This window comes from Phaethon aethereus (assembly GCF_964289735.1).
Source record: "Phaethon aethereus genome assembly, chromosome: 3".
Lineage (NCBI taxonomy): Eukaryota > Metazoa > Chordata > Aves > Phaethontiformes > Phaethontidae > Phaethon > Phaethon aethereus.
In genome coordinates, this window is record NC_138576.1 from 26,252,341 (window position 1) to 26,267,428 (window position 15,088).

Below are 15,088 nucleotides of genomic sequence, written 5' to 3' on the forward strand. Positions count from 1 at the left end.
TTATTGAGGATGTACTCGATTGCCCTATCTAGGTCATTGATAAAGAACTGGCCCCAAAACTGAGCCTTGGGGAACACCACTTGTGACCAGCTGCCAACTGGATTTAACTCCATTCACCGCAACATGGCCACCCACACAGGTTTTTACCAGGTGAAGAGTATACCTGTCCAAATCATAAACAGCCAGTTTCTGCAGGAAAATGCTGTAGGAAATGGTGTCAAAACTTTATTAAAGACCAGGTAGACAACATTGACAGCCCTTCCCTCATCCACTAAGCATCTCACCTGGTCATAGAAGGAGATTAGGTTGGTCAAGCAGGACCTGCCTTTCAGAAACCCACCTTCACTGGGTCTGATCACCTGGTTGTCCTGTACGTGCCGTGTGATGACACTTACGATGATCTGCTCCATAACCTTCTCTGGCATCAAGGTCAGACTAACAGGCCTGGAGCTCTCTGGATCCTCCTTCCAGCCCTTCTTGTAGATGGGTGTCACATTTGCTAAATTCCAGTCAAGTGGGACCACTCTGGTTAGCCAGGTCTGTTGATAAACGATTACAAGTGTCTTGGTGAGAGCACTTCTGACAGCTCCCTCAGTACCCTTGGGTGCATGACATCTGGACCCATAGACTTGTGCATGTCTAAGTGGTGTAGCAGGTTGCTAACCATTTCCCCTTGGATTATGGGGGCTTTATTCTGCTCCCCATCCCTGTCTTCTAGCTCAGGCGGCTGGGTACCTGTAGAACAACTGGTCTGATTGTTAAAGACTGAGGCAAAGAAAGCATTAAGGACCTCAGCCTTTTCCTCATCCTTTGCCACTATGTTTCCCCCCGCAACCAGTAAAGGATGGAGATTCTCCTTAGCCCTCCTTTTTTTGCTGCTCTGTTTATAGAGACAATATTTATTGTCTTTTTACAGCAGTAGCCAGATTAAGTTGTAGCTGGACTTTGGTCCTTCTAATTTTTTCCTTGCATAACCCCATGACATCCTTGTGGTCTTTGTGAGTTGCCTGCCTCTTTTTTCAAAGGTCATAAACTCTCATTTTTTTCCTGAGTTGCAGCCAAACCACTCTGTTCAACCAGGCTGGTCTTCTTCCCCACCAGCTTGTCTTTTGGCACATGGGGATGGCCTGCTCCTGCGCTTTGAAGATATCCTCTTGAAGAATGTCAATTTTCCTGGATTCCTGGTCTCCTTTACCCTTTAGGACTGCCTCCCAAGGGACTCCATCAGCCAGTCTCCTAAATAGACCAAAGTCTGCCCTCCAGAAGTCCAAGGTAGCAGTTCTGCTGACCCCCCTCCTTACTTCTCCAAGAGCTGAAAACTATAATTTTGTGATGCAATGCCCAAGACAGCCTCCAACCATGACATCAACAACAAGTCCCTCTCTGTTCACAAACAACAGGTCCAGCAGGGCACCTTCCCTAGTTCACTCACTCATTAATGAGAGGAAGTTATCTTCCACACACTGCAGGAACCTCCTAGGCTGTTTTGTCTCTGCTGCATGGTATTTGTACCAGATATCTGGTAAGTTGAAGACCCTCATGAGAACAAGAGCTATCCATTGTGAGACTTCTCCCAGCTACTTCTAGAATATTTTGCCTGCTTCTTCATCCTGGTTGGGTGGTCTATAACAGAATCCCAGTACAATATCTGCCTTGTTGGCCTTCCCCCTGATTCTTACCCATAAACACTCAACCCTGTTGTCATGATCATTAAGCTCTAGACAATCAAAAGACTCCCTAACATACAAGTCTACTCCACCGCCTCTTCTTCCTTACGCACCCTTTCTGAAGAGTTTAGAGCCATCCATTGCAGCACTCCAGCTGTGTGAGTAATCCTACCATGTTACCATGATGCCAGCTACATCACTGTTGCTGCACAATGGCTTCCAGCTCCTCTTGTTTGTTGCCCATGCTGCGAGCATTGGTGTAGATGCACATCAGTTAGGCTATTGAGCCTAACTCCCGTTTCAGGGGAGAAGCCCTAATTCCTACGTGACCATTCTCAGGCACTTCCATTGTTTCTAACACATAAATAACCCTTGCATCTTTGCTGCCGCATGGATCTCCATCCCTTTCCTCCACTGAGATGGCAGACCAAAGGATCTTGGTAGCATACCATCCCTCAAACATTGGCATGCTACCTCCAGGCTTATCTCTAGCAAGCATGCTTTTATCTGTTTCCCCCTTTAAATCTAGTTTAAAGCTCTTTCACTGAGCCCTGCTAAGTCCTGTGCAAAAATCTTTTTCCCACTTTGAGACAAGAATACCCTGTCTGTTGCCAGCAGGGTTGGTATCATGTGAACCGACCCATGATCAAAAAACCCAAACTTCTGCCAGTGACACCGGTCACGGAGCCAGGTATTGATCTGCTGGGTCTTCCTGTTTCTTCCCTCATCATTTGAGTTGTTTGACCAAACACTTGGTTTAAAAGCAGATTAATTCATTATTAGTATGCCCTCGTTCCTAACACAGAGGCTATAGAACTTGTAATCTGCATGAAGTTTCAGAACTGTTGTTATTTCAACTACCTTTTAATTTCTATAAGCATGAGCCTGTTTCCACTCTTAAGTTTATTTTTCTTTTATGGTAAATAGGCCATAAATGCAGTGTGAGGAAAAGTCAACATATATGATGTTATAAGAAATAAACTACGTTTTAGTAAAAAATATTGATACACTTGTACCACCAGTTTTGAAAGAACATTGGTGAGAAACCTAGTAAAGAGAGTAGTTAAGCAATGTTCCGTGGATACAGTGCTGGCAGCAGTACTGTACACAGTGGGGCAATCAGTACAACTGATTGAGGATCTGTCCTGGTTTCAGCTGGGATAGAGTTAATTTTCTTCATAGTAGCTGGTACAGTGCTGTGTTTTTGATTTGGGATGAAAATAATGTTGATAATGTACTGATGTTTTCAGCTGTTGCTAAGCAGTCAAGGACTGTTCAGTTTCTCACTCCCTGGCTTGCCAGCAAGTAGTCTGGGGGTGCATGGGAAACTGGGAGGGGACACAGCCAGGACACCCAAATCAGCCAAAAGGATATTCCATACCATATAACATCATTCTCCCCTAAAGCTGGGGTGAAGAAGGAGGAAGAGGTGGAAGGACATTCAGAGTGATGGCATCTGTCTTCCCAAGAAACCATTACGTGTGATGGAGCCCTGCTTCCCTGGAGATGACTGAACACCTTCCTGCCCCTAGGAAGCAGTGAATGAATTCCTTGCTTTGTTTTGTTTGCGTGCAGAGTTTTTGCTTTACCTATTAAACTGTCTTTATCTCAACCCATGAGTTTTCTCACTTTTATTCTTCCAATTCTCTCCATCACCCCACTGTGGGGGAGTGAGCAAGTGGTTTTGTGATGCTTAGTTGCTGGCTGGGGTTAAACCACAACATTCAAAAGTGATGCTGAAGAAAGCCATCAAAGTAGCTTAGAAACAGCCTACAGAGAGTAAGGAAGTGACTGACACAGCACGTATTTGAAAAGAGGAAAGTCAAAAGCCTGGTGGAAGAGTCCCACCTGCACATTGTTTTACAGAGAGAGAGAAAAAACCCAAAGACACTCTCATTTTGGCCCTAAGAGATTTTTTTTCTAAATAGAAAATAATAAAAACAGTAGGTCTCTATGCTAACACATTTGTACAATTAACCATTCTCTTAGGCTGCAGTAAGATACAGATGTTTATGCACAACTACTTTTTAACTGGCAGGAGCAGGTGTTTGAATTATTTTAGCTGTTGTTAACCCAATACCTGTTACCTCTTTCACTGTATGGTGGTTTTCATGTTACCTGATGATAGTAGAATATACACTACCCTTAATTCACAGCAAATAAGTAAAAAATGAAAAGCTTCCTTATGGAACAAAAACCTGAAATAACAGAGATGCTGTTATGCAGCTCCTGAACTGTGAAAGACCTTCCTTGTCTTTTATACATAGGTCTAGATAGGGAAGGAGCTGAATGTAGGAGACAGTGTCTGCTTTTGTAAGAAAGTTGTAGGCATGTGTAAGCCAGACAACAGGAGAAAGATTCTCAGAAAAATCCAGGGAAACATTTTGCAATGGAATCACAAAGCCAGAAATAAAAACCACTAAACCATTTTCTGGATAGAAAAAAGTCTTGAAATTATACACAAATAAAGAACCTTCTTCCGTTCAGTTCATGCTAACTTCAGGCTTCCCTGATCTTTTTCAAAAGAGTCTGTGAAAGATATACCTGGTGATGTATTCATCCCTCTCTTCCAACCAACATGTAAATCAGCAAACAAACAGATTAACAAAATGATCAGTGAAAATCAACCAAACAAGCCACCAATTTTCCCTCCTTGAAGAAGAGGTGTAAAGGAAAATTATTTAATGAAACTTAAACAGCAGGAGGGCTACTTGCAGTCCCTCGCTGACTAGGTACCCTTTCCCTGCCTTGACAAACATGGAACACAGGATTACAGAGTAAGAAGGCTCAGAGAAATCTTTCTTCTAGTACTATTCCACATCAATAATATCTTAATATGTAGCCAATTGTTTTGTGGTTTTTTTTTTTATTTTCCCTTGAGAAAAATACTGGGAGTAAGGAGTGGCAGGGAAAGAGAATGAGAGACGGCTAACCAAGAAAGTATTGGGTTTTTAAGATCTTTCAGAGATACACAAAATGAAATCCTCTGCTCCAATTCAGACCAAGAATTTGAATCTTTAGCCAGATGAATGGCTTGAGTGTAGGCTGTCATCAATTATTAGGCTGAGAAGGAAGATATTAGTGTGCATAAGTAATAGGCAACCTACTAGTTCACAGATGTAAGCAAGTTTTAAATGACAAATTTAAAAAAAAAAGGGCAAGAAATTTCTTTAATTACAAAACATTTTTTAAAATTTTATAGTGTCTTATCCTTCTAATACCCATATTTTGTCTATTAAAATCAAGCATTTCCTGCTTAGGAAAAAACCCTTACCACAAAACTGTTTCCAGTTCATTATGTGAGTCTTACTCTGCCTGTGGTCTTGCAGGTTCTTTATCCTTACTTATCTTTAAATCTTTACCCTTCTTTATCTTTATTCTCTTCTGTTTCCATTTCACTATATGTACCATGTGCAAAACCTTAACATTATTTTTTTAAATGAGTGTATTATTGTTTGTTATTGTTTAGTCTTGTGCACTACATTGAGGTGTTACTTGCATTTCTGTACTTGGCTTTATAAAGCCATCATTCTTATCTGTCAAGGGAACTATAAAGCCACTGATAGTAAATAGGTAAACACTGTATGATAAGAAAAGATAGTGTAAAGGCAGCAATGATACTGTACTCTTGTATATATAACTGCTTTTTCTACAATATTACAGATGCACTTATAAATTTGGCATTTACTTTGTTCTGAAAGTACTTTCTAAAGGTGACTATTTCTAAATACCCATTGAAATAAATCACCGTGAGAGACTGAACCATCGGGCAAACCATGGGGCATTTGTCTCAAAGATTGTTCGTCTAGGCGAGAATTCCTTCAGCTGGTGATGGGAGCGGCTGCAGGGCCACAGAGACCTCTGATTAGTGCTACAAGGCCCAATCATGCACCACCATGTCATGCAATAACCGCGTGACTGTTGCGTGAGGAGAGGGGCTGGAGCCGCATGAAGCATATGCACATGTGCAGATGGGCAAGTACGTGTCATTGTCATGGAAATCACAGCCCGTGAATGAGAATAAAAGGGACAGCCAAGACAAGCCCTTGTGCGCGCGTCACCACCGCTGCGATCACCCACCACCGAAACTTCGAGAAGCTTGGACCCTGGGATGCCGTGGATCCATGGTGGTGACTTTCCTTGAAAGTCTATCCTGAATGCTTGCTTGATTTCTGTCTTTTTATTCCGTTTTGTCCTACCGCTATTAATTTCTTACTTTTAATTATCGCTACTAATTTTTTTTTTATTTTAATTTTTAATTCCATGATTGTGTGAGATTTCCTAGTGAACATCGAGATGTAATAGCCAGTGAGGAGGGCACCAGAGTCTGGGAAGACCTAAGGTCAGAGCTGGAGATGGGACAGGAGACCTGGGGTCTGCACATGGATTCTGGACAGACTCAAGGCCTAAGATAGGGTTTGAATGATCCACAGATGTGTGTATTTGCAAATCAAGAAAGTGCGGGGGTGCATACATCATTCACTGAAGAATGAAGTTCCTCACTACTGGCTGAACCTGGGAGTAGGAAACAGTAGCTTCCATTTATCAGACCAAGAAGGAGAAATCCCCTGGGTCTTTCATATTTACTCAATAAAAAATGGATCAAAAGACTCCAGCATTCCATAAATGAGGTTATATTGTAATGCAATAGATAAAGACAAAGGCATAATTTGTGTTAATACATACTTTTAATATAAATTACAGTTGCAGCCTGCCAATGCAAACTGACTTCAATGGTTCTGTTTTGCTTTGAGCCTGAGGCAATAACCGTTTTGCTTCAGAGGAGTAGTCCAGCCACCGGGTTGCACGGCACGTTATTGTACGTTTGTTCTTTCTCTTGTACTCCAGTGTGGCTCCTTGGAGGCTAACATGGCACAGCTGTTTTCTGAACCTGCTTATATTCCTCGCCTTGGAACCTTGGAACTCAGAAAATTTGGAAAATGCAAATCCCATCAAAAGAGAAAGAAGGTAAGCAGTGACAATAACACACTGTGTTTTCTGTTTGCTTGTTTATTTGCGGGAGATGTCTGTAATTAGAGTGTCTGTCCACAAAAAACGTTGCACCTTAATGTCTTTAACTTTGCCTTGTACTGATTTTTCAAGTAACAAATCAGTCTTGATGTCTTTCTAATGAAAAAAGAGTTTTGCTATTTACTTTAATCATAAAATTAGATAAATGTGTATTAGCATATATTTCCCTAGAAGACAGGAAGTATGTGTTATCAGATCATCAAAGATGGGCTTACTAAACATGTGATTTGATATGCCTTAAAACATGCATTTAGATAGTGTAAATTGTGTAAATGAACACAATTATCACTGCAGCTAGCTAATGATAACACAGTGAAAGGTTATGCTGTTGTATGACAAGTTTCGTTTGAGTAATAATAGTTATTGTTCTATTATTTCACTTAATTAAATTGAAGTGAAGGGATTTGCTGATGTGATTTAATATTAGGCTTTTAATTTACATTTGCTTTGCAAAACTGTCATGAAAATTTACAAGTAGAGGAAAAAAATCCATTAACATTACTCTTCACAATCGTGACCGGTAAAAATGATAATACTTAGATATTTTAATCAGATGTTAAAGATGTCCTATTTAGTTTGACTGACTAGAATTTGAAAAGGCAGATTTACACAATGCTTTGTTTAAGTCAAAGCAGGCTCCATCAAGAAAATTTCAGATGCAGATTTCAAGTACTTCAAAGTCATAGACAGTTTTTGTTACATGTTTTTAAACTACCCAAGACTGAAAGCAAACACTGGAAAAATAAGAAATAAATTAAAATAAGCTATAAAATGCATTGGATTTCAAGGATCCCAAATGAAATTAAACAGTAGTTTGGCACCTAGGATTCTTAGGGACTCCTGCCACTACTGATTTCACTGTTTATGGCATTGTTTGTGCCAAACGAATCTGGTTTTAGTTAAAATGGGGGATCCCATGGCTGTAATTATGTACTTTGTAGTGCAGCTTGGCTTTATGTGGTTTCATATTAGTTCAAACAGAAAACTATAAGAACGAGGTTCTCTGACAAAAAGGACTCTGTTTGGGTTTACAGTCACATGTCCTGGAAGAAATACATGACAGTTATATCTTTTTGATACTTTGAAAGATTCTTCCTAAATACGCAATGGCTGGAGATGCAAAAGACCTCTTGAATCTTGAATCTTTTGCCAAGCAGAAATGTTACCGCGAGGAGGTATCCATTGCCTGCTCATACAAAATGAGAACTCATGCATACAATATATGTTATTATGCTGCATATATACATGTCCAGCCACATAGGTTAACCCTGATGACAGACACACTCAGCACTCACACAGACACAGGCACCAAGAACCTCATCCTGTTTCCCTCTCTGGCTGAGCAGGATGGAGGTCCACAGGTGGGAATACACATATGCAAATACCTTGGGGCAGTTTACACACCACCGGGCCTGCTGGCAGCAGATGAAATTCAACTATTTCCCAGGGGGAAAAGGATTCCCATTTATGAGTTGGCAGACCTCATCGAGAGGGCTTTAAACTAAATTCAAAAGGGGAAGGGGTTAAAACCAGGCTCATTAAAGATGAGCCTAGGAGTGGCATGACAATTCTGGGGGCGAAATAGATAGCCCAGCTCAAGTACATCTGCACCAATGCACACAGCATGGGTAGCAAACAGGAGGAGCTGGAAGCCATTGTGCAGCTATGACTTAATCACCATCACAGAAACATGGTGGGATGACTTATGCGACTGGAGTGCTGCAATGGATGTCGATAAGCTCTTCAGAAGGGATAGACAAGGAAGGAGAGGCGGTGGGGTGGCTCTGTATGTTAGGGACTGTTTTGATTGTATAGAAATCAACAATTGTCATGACCAGCTCAAGTGTTTATGGGTAAGGATGAGGGGAAAAGCAGACAAGGCAGATATCCTGCTGGGAGTCTGTTATAGACCACCCAACCAGGACGAAGAGGCAGATGCAGCATTCTACGAGCAACTGGCAGAAGTCTCACAATTGCTACCCCTTGTTCTTGTGGGGGACTTCAATTTATCAGACATCTGCTGGACATATAACACAGCAGAGAGAAGACAGTCTAGGAGGTTCCTGGAGTGTGTGGAGGATAGCTTCCTGACACAGCTGGTAAGTGAGCCCACCAGGGGAGGTGCCCCGCTTGACCTGCTGTTTACAAACAGAGAAGGACTGGTGGGAGGTGTGGTGGTCAGAGGTCATATTGGGCTTAGTGACCATGAAATGATAAAATCCTCAATTCTTAGTGAAGCAAGGAGGGGGTCAGCAAAATTGCTACCATAGACTTCCAGAGGGCAGACTTCAGCCTGTTCAGGTCACTGGTTGAGAGAGTCCCTTGGGAGACAGTCCTGAAGGGCAAAAGGGTCCAGGAAGGCTGGACATTTTTCAAGAAGGAAGCCTCAAAGCTGCAGGAGTAGGCAGTTCCCATGTGCCATAAGATGAGCTGGTGGGGAAGACGACCAGCCTGGCTGAACAGGGAGATTTTGCTGGGACTCCGGAAAAAAACTCACCTTTGGAAGAAGGGGCAGGCAACTCAAGAAGAGTACAAGGATCTCATTAGGTCATGCAGAGACAAAATTAGAAAGGCAAAAGCCCAGCTAGAACTCAATCTGGCCACAGTCATAAGGGACAACAAAAAATGTTTTTGCAAATATATTAACAAGAAGAGAGCCAAGGAGAATCTCCATCCCTTCTTGGATGTGGGGGGAAGAACATTGTCACCAAGGATGAGGAAAAAGCTGAGGTGTTTAATGCCTTCTTTGCCTCAGTTTTTAATAGCCAGTCTAAGTATCCTCAGGGTATTCAGCCCTCTGAGCTGGAAGACAGGGATGGAGAGTACAATAAATTCCCCATAATCCAGCAGGAAGCAGTTAACGACCTGCTACACAACCTGGACACCCACAAGTCTATGGGACCTGATGGGATCCACCCAAGAGTACTGAGGGAGCTGGCGGAGGATCTTGCCAAGCCACTCCCCATCATTTATCAGCAGCTCTGGTTAACAGGGGAGGTCCCAGACAACTGGACTCTTGCTAACGTGACACCCACCTACAAGAAGACCCGGAGGGAGGATCCCAGAAGCTACAGGTATGTCAGACTGACCTTGGTACTGGGGAAGATTATGGAGAGGTTCACCTTACAGGTGCTTAAGGGGCATGTGCAGGACAACCAAGGGATCAGGCCCAGCCAGCACGGGTTCATGAAAGGCAGGTCCTGCTTGACCAACCTGATCTCCTTCTATGACCAGGTTAATCGCCTAGTGGATGAGGGAAAGGCTGTGGATGTTGTCTACCTGGACTTTAGTAAAGCCTTTGACAGCGTCTCCCACAGCATTCTCCTGGAGAAACTGGTGACTTGTGGCTTAAACAGGTTTAGTCTCCGCTGGGTAAAGAACTGGCTGGACGGCCGAGCTCAGAGAGTTGTGGTGAACAGAGTTAAATGCAGTTGGCTGCCGGTGACAAACAGTATTCCCCGGGCCTCAGTTTTGGGGCCCATCTTGTTCAATATCTTTATTGAAGGTCTGGATGAAGGGATCGAGTGCTCCCTCAGTAAGTTTGCAGATGACACCAAGTTGGGTGGGAGTGTTGGTCTGCTGGAAGGTAGGAGGGCTCTGCAGAGGGATCTGAACAGGCTGGATTGATGGGCTGAGGTCAACTGTATGAGGTTTAACAAGGCCAAGTGTGGGGTCCTGCACTTGCATCACAACAACCCCATGCAACATTACAGGTTTGGGGAGGAGTGGCTGGAGAGCTGCCCAGCAGAAAAGGACCTGGGGGTGCTGGTTGACAGATGGCTGAACATGAGCCAGCAGTGTGCCCAGGTGGCCAAGAAGGCCAACAGCATCCTGGCCTGTATCAGCAATAGTGTGGCCAGCAGGAGTAGGGAAGTGATTGTGCCCCTGTACTCGGCACTGGTGAGGCTGCACGTCGAATATTGTGTTCTGTTTTGGGCCCCTCACTACAAGAAGGATGTTGAGTTGCCGGAGCGTGTCCAGAGAAGGGCAACGAAGCTGGTGAGGTGTCTGGAGAACAAATCTTATGAGGAGCAGCTGAGGGAACTGGAGTTGTTTAGCCTGGAGAAGAGGAGGCTGAGGGGAGACCTCATCGCTCTCTACAACTACCTGAAAGGGGCTGGTGGTGAGGTGTGGCTTGGTATCTTCTCCCAAGTAACTAGTGATGGGACAAGAGGAAATGGCCTCAAGTTGCGCCATGAGAGGCTTAGACTAGATATCAGGAAAAATTTCTTTACTGAAGGAGTGGTCAAGCATTGGAACAGGCTGCCCAGGGAGGTGTCGAAGTCATCATCACTGGAAGTATTCAAAAAACATGTAGACATGGCACTTCAGGATATGGTTTAGTTGGCATGGTGATATTGGGCTGATCATTGGGCTTGATGATCCTAAATGTCTTTTCCAACCTTAATGATTCTGTGATTCTGTAATTCTGTAAATGTGCAGTGTAGTTCCCCTCAACAGCTGGGCTCAGACACCCATTTTGCCCAGTAGCTGCTCCTGGATCTCAGTTTCTCCAGTTGCTGGCACCTGGACATGTGAACCTTAGAGACCCAGCCCCATTCTTGTTGCTGATGCTCAGACCTACAGCTATACATGTACAGAGCTGACCAGGACTCACTTGGTCCCCAGTAGACACACCCCATAGTCTCATCCTTGGAGAACCCCACCCAGCTCCATGTACATGTCACCTACTCACCACTTCGTCCAACCAGACTTTCACCAACACTCGCACAGTCGTTCACACATCCGCGCTGGCTCCCTGTGCTGCACTGCAGCCAGGCAGGCTCTGGCCTTGGTGCCACCTGGGGCTGGCACTTGGTGTCATTCACTGGGGTCCCCCCAGTCACTGGCACCCAAACTCATGTGTCCTCCAGCCCACGGTCCAGTCCGACTGCTGGCACTCTGACCTGCACTCACACCAGGCTGGCACCACCCACCCACGGGCCTCTATGACCCCTGTTGGGACATGGCCAGACAGGCCACTATTTACGTGTGACCAGCTCTGTTTTTCCCCTCAGTTCTCTATTTTCCCACAGTTGTTCCTCACCAAATCATCTAAATTCATGCCGTTCCCCACCTCTGGTTCCACCTAAACATTCCAAAATAAGTTTTGTGTAATCCCAAAATGCTCTTCCCTGTCATCCTATAACATGTCCCACACCTCAGGCAGCAACCCCACCAGTCCAGCAGTGGGGCTGGAACTGCTCCTCTTGGACCATCATGGTGGGTGTCATATGTGGACACTGGGGCTGAAGCTCTGCTGGGTCAACCCTTAGTTTGGGTTCCTATCCGCCCTGGGGCCTCTGTGTTCTCTTGTGGAGATGGGGCTTTGATGGGCTGATGGCTCCTGGGATGGGCCTGGGAGGAGCTGGAGAAGGGTTCTGTTTGAGCTGCCCCTTTTGCTATTGTCTGTGTGCTCCTTTGTGGATGTTTAGACAAGTTTTTACACCATATAACATGATATAGTCAATACAATATTTGATATTTTAAACATCTATTAAAAGTAGATATTGTATTTAGAAACTAAACATTTTGCAGAAATGCAACTAGCAAAAGCCTGTTTCATGCAATATAATTTTATTAATACTAGACAAAACACAACTTCAAAGGAAAGTCAGCCTGGAGAAGAAAAAAGTCAAGATTTTTCTTTTTTATTTAATATGAATTTTGCAAACTTAATCACACAAATATCTTATAATTCTCTTCAGCCATAAAATGTCTTATATTGAGCCTACTGAGATCCAAAACAGAGAATCTGTTTTAATCAGTTCTTTACATTCTCAAATGTTTTCTGTGCTGCTTTAGTACAAATACCTCTTCTTTCAGAAAATGCGTGTCCCTGAGTCTCACACTGACAAAATTTAAAAGATGTTTTAATAGCATGGTTCAAAGATGAGAATTAAGGGAAATTCCTATTAATTTCAAAGATATCAGCTAAAATGGATGAAGTTAACCCAGCATCTGGCTGCAGACAGTTGGCTATAACATAGTAAGATCCCTTGAAAACACATGAACAGTAAGAAAACTTTTATGTGACTGATGCACAGCTCTGGCACGCATCACCCCAGAAGAAAACTGTTGTGAAAGGCAAAATCCATATAGAGACCAGTCAGAGACAAGGAATGATTTTCAAAGGCATCCATATTTTTTTTAGATGTGATTTTTCACTCACAATGAAAACTCTGAGGGCAACACCATGTGTCCAGCTAGCTGCAGGCACAATATTACATCCTCACACAATAAAACCAGAATCACTTTGAAAATAATTATTTCCCTATCAGCCACCAAGAAGCCATGTTACTGAATCCAGTAAATCTACTGAGATTCTCTAGAGAGCTCTTCAGGAAAGCCAGCAAAATATAATCTTCAACAGTCTTCTCTGTCTAAGCTTCCTTCTGTCCTTGATGTACTTTTCCTTTGAGGCTAACACTGGGTAGTACATCCCTACTCCCTTTGAATCTTGTTTATTTTCATTGCCATCTTATAACCTTCTGTCAATCTTATGATGACATTTTGAAATCCACTAAACTAATTTTCTGAACTGTTGTAAGACTTCACACAAAATGAGGGCAGTGGACATTATTATATTATTATTATCTCTCCTTTCTGTTGTTCGGTTGGTGGTGGTGTTTTGTAGATCTCAGTTTTGTCTCACCTGATTTTTTTTTTTCCTCCACAGAAATGGATACTGAGGACAGATAAACTTAGATATATTTCTTTATCTGGAACTGATACTAAAATTACTCTCAGAACTGATATACCTTTAACTGCTAACAGAAATGCAAAATATCCTCCTGGAGATGTTTCATCTCTGCGTGAAACAGCACAGATGCTGCTAGCAGGAGAATTTCTGTTTTCAGGTGTGTCAACAGAGAAATCTGACAAATATTCTGTCTTCTCTGCCTGCACTTTTCTAACAAAAGTGTTGTGCACCCACATTCAGCCAAGCACACACGAACAAAAGGATGTATAAGTTCATGCATTAAAAATGGCAACATAGAGAGGTGTTCGTGAAAAAGGCATAAATAGAAGATAGAGGAGAGGATAATAGATTAGTTTCACTCATACAGGACAGGTTTGATTATGCCATAGTTTCATGTACTTATCTCAGAATTTTAAGTGTTTATTTTTTAAAAATATGTGCATCCCAGATTTTGCAAGATATCGAATACCTGCCACCTTAAATTTTTGTTTCCAAATCTTTGTTTCCTAGAAATTATTTTAAGGGTCTGTAATCTGTTTCCCTGGTTATGATGGCCCATGATTTCACCTTCATTGCCACTTGAGAGCTGGAGTATTGCTTTCTTCAACACTACTGTCACTTAATTCACATGAAAACCCATAGAGCTCCTTCAATGTTATTACACAGAAATAGTTGCCAGGATCAGTAGAAAGGATTTAAGTAGTTCTCACTTAAATTTAGATAGATGTCATGTTTGTCTGTAAAAGTTACAAAGTACTTAAACGCAGCAGCACAGAGTTGCATTTTATGCTATAAGACATATCCTCATATTGTTAACACTGATCATATTCAACTTTATGAATAAGCTACTAAAAGTGAATTTCTTTTATGTGCATTCAAAATATAATCTATGTAATCAAAATCAGATGGTTGATACATCAGTCTGTGATAGAACACTATCTGGCAAGTAGAAAGCTTCAGGGAATATCCCACAGTTTCAGAAGTGTGAATGGGGTGGAAGTGAAAACTGAAAGTACATTCTGTTAACCAAGTATATGTCTTTAGGATGTAATTTGGCAAACCTTTTGCTCTAGTCCTTCTTTTTTCATTTTCATTTGACTCAGTCCCAGTCCCAATAAAGTCCAATTAAGTCCATTCAGATCATGTGGAAGATTGCACTGAGTGTGAGATTTGAAGTAAGAATATTGCTTAAAATAAACTCAGCTGTGCTACAAGGGAGAGGCAAAAAAAAAAAAAACCCAGCAAAAATGAGTTCTGTTTGTAATTCAGCAAGATGTTTGTATTAAAATAGTCAATATCTTAGGGAAAGGAATTAAGTCAAGAAATACAGAAACAATTTTCATTAATTTCCCATAAAGAAAAAACTGAGTATTCATATTCCAAACTACCGCTAATATGCCCAATCCTTTTCTGAACTTGGTTATTCAAAACCTCTGCATGTTCAACGTTGTCTCATATCAAAGATTATTTTGGAAAGAAGTTGGCAGGTCCCACATTGGTTCATTTTAGAAGTCTGAATGCCATTCATTAGAATAGCTTTTGAAATGAATTGTGTGCAGCATTTGGGTGAATGGTACATTTGTGGCTGATGTAAATCACTCGTTCTTCCCTTGCTTAGTTTCGCATCCTTTTGGAGACGGCTGCTGTCCATGGCTCGAACCCCAAAATATAGTAATGGTGGTACAGT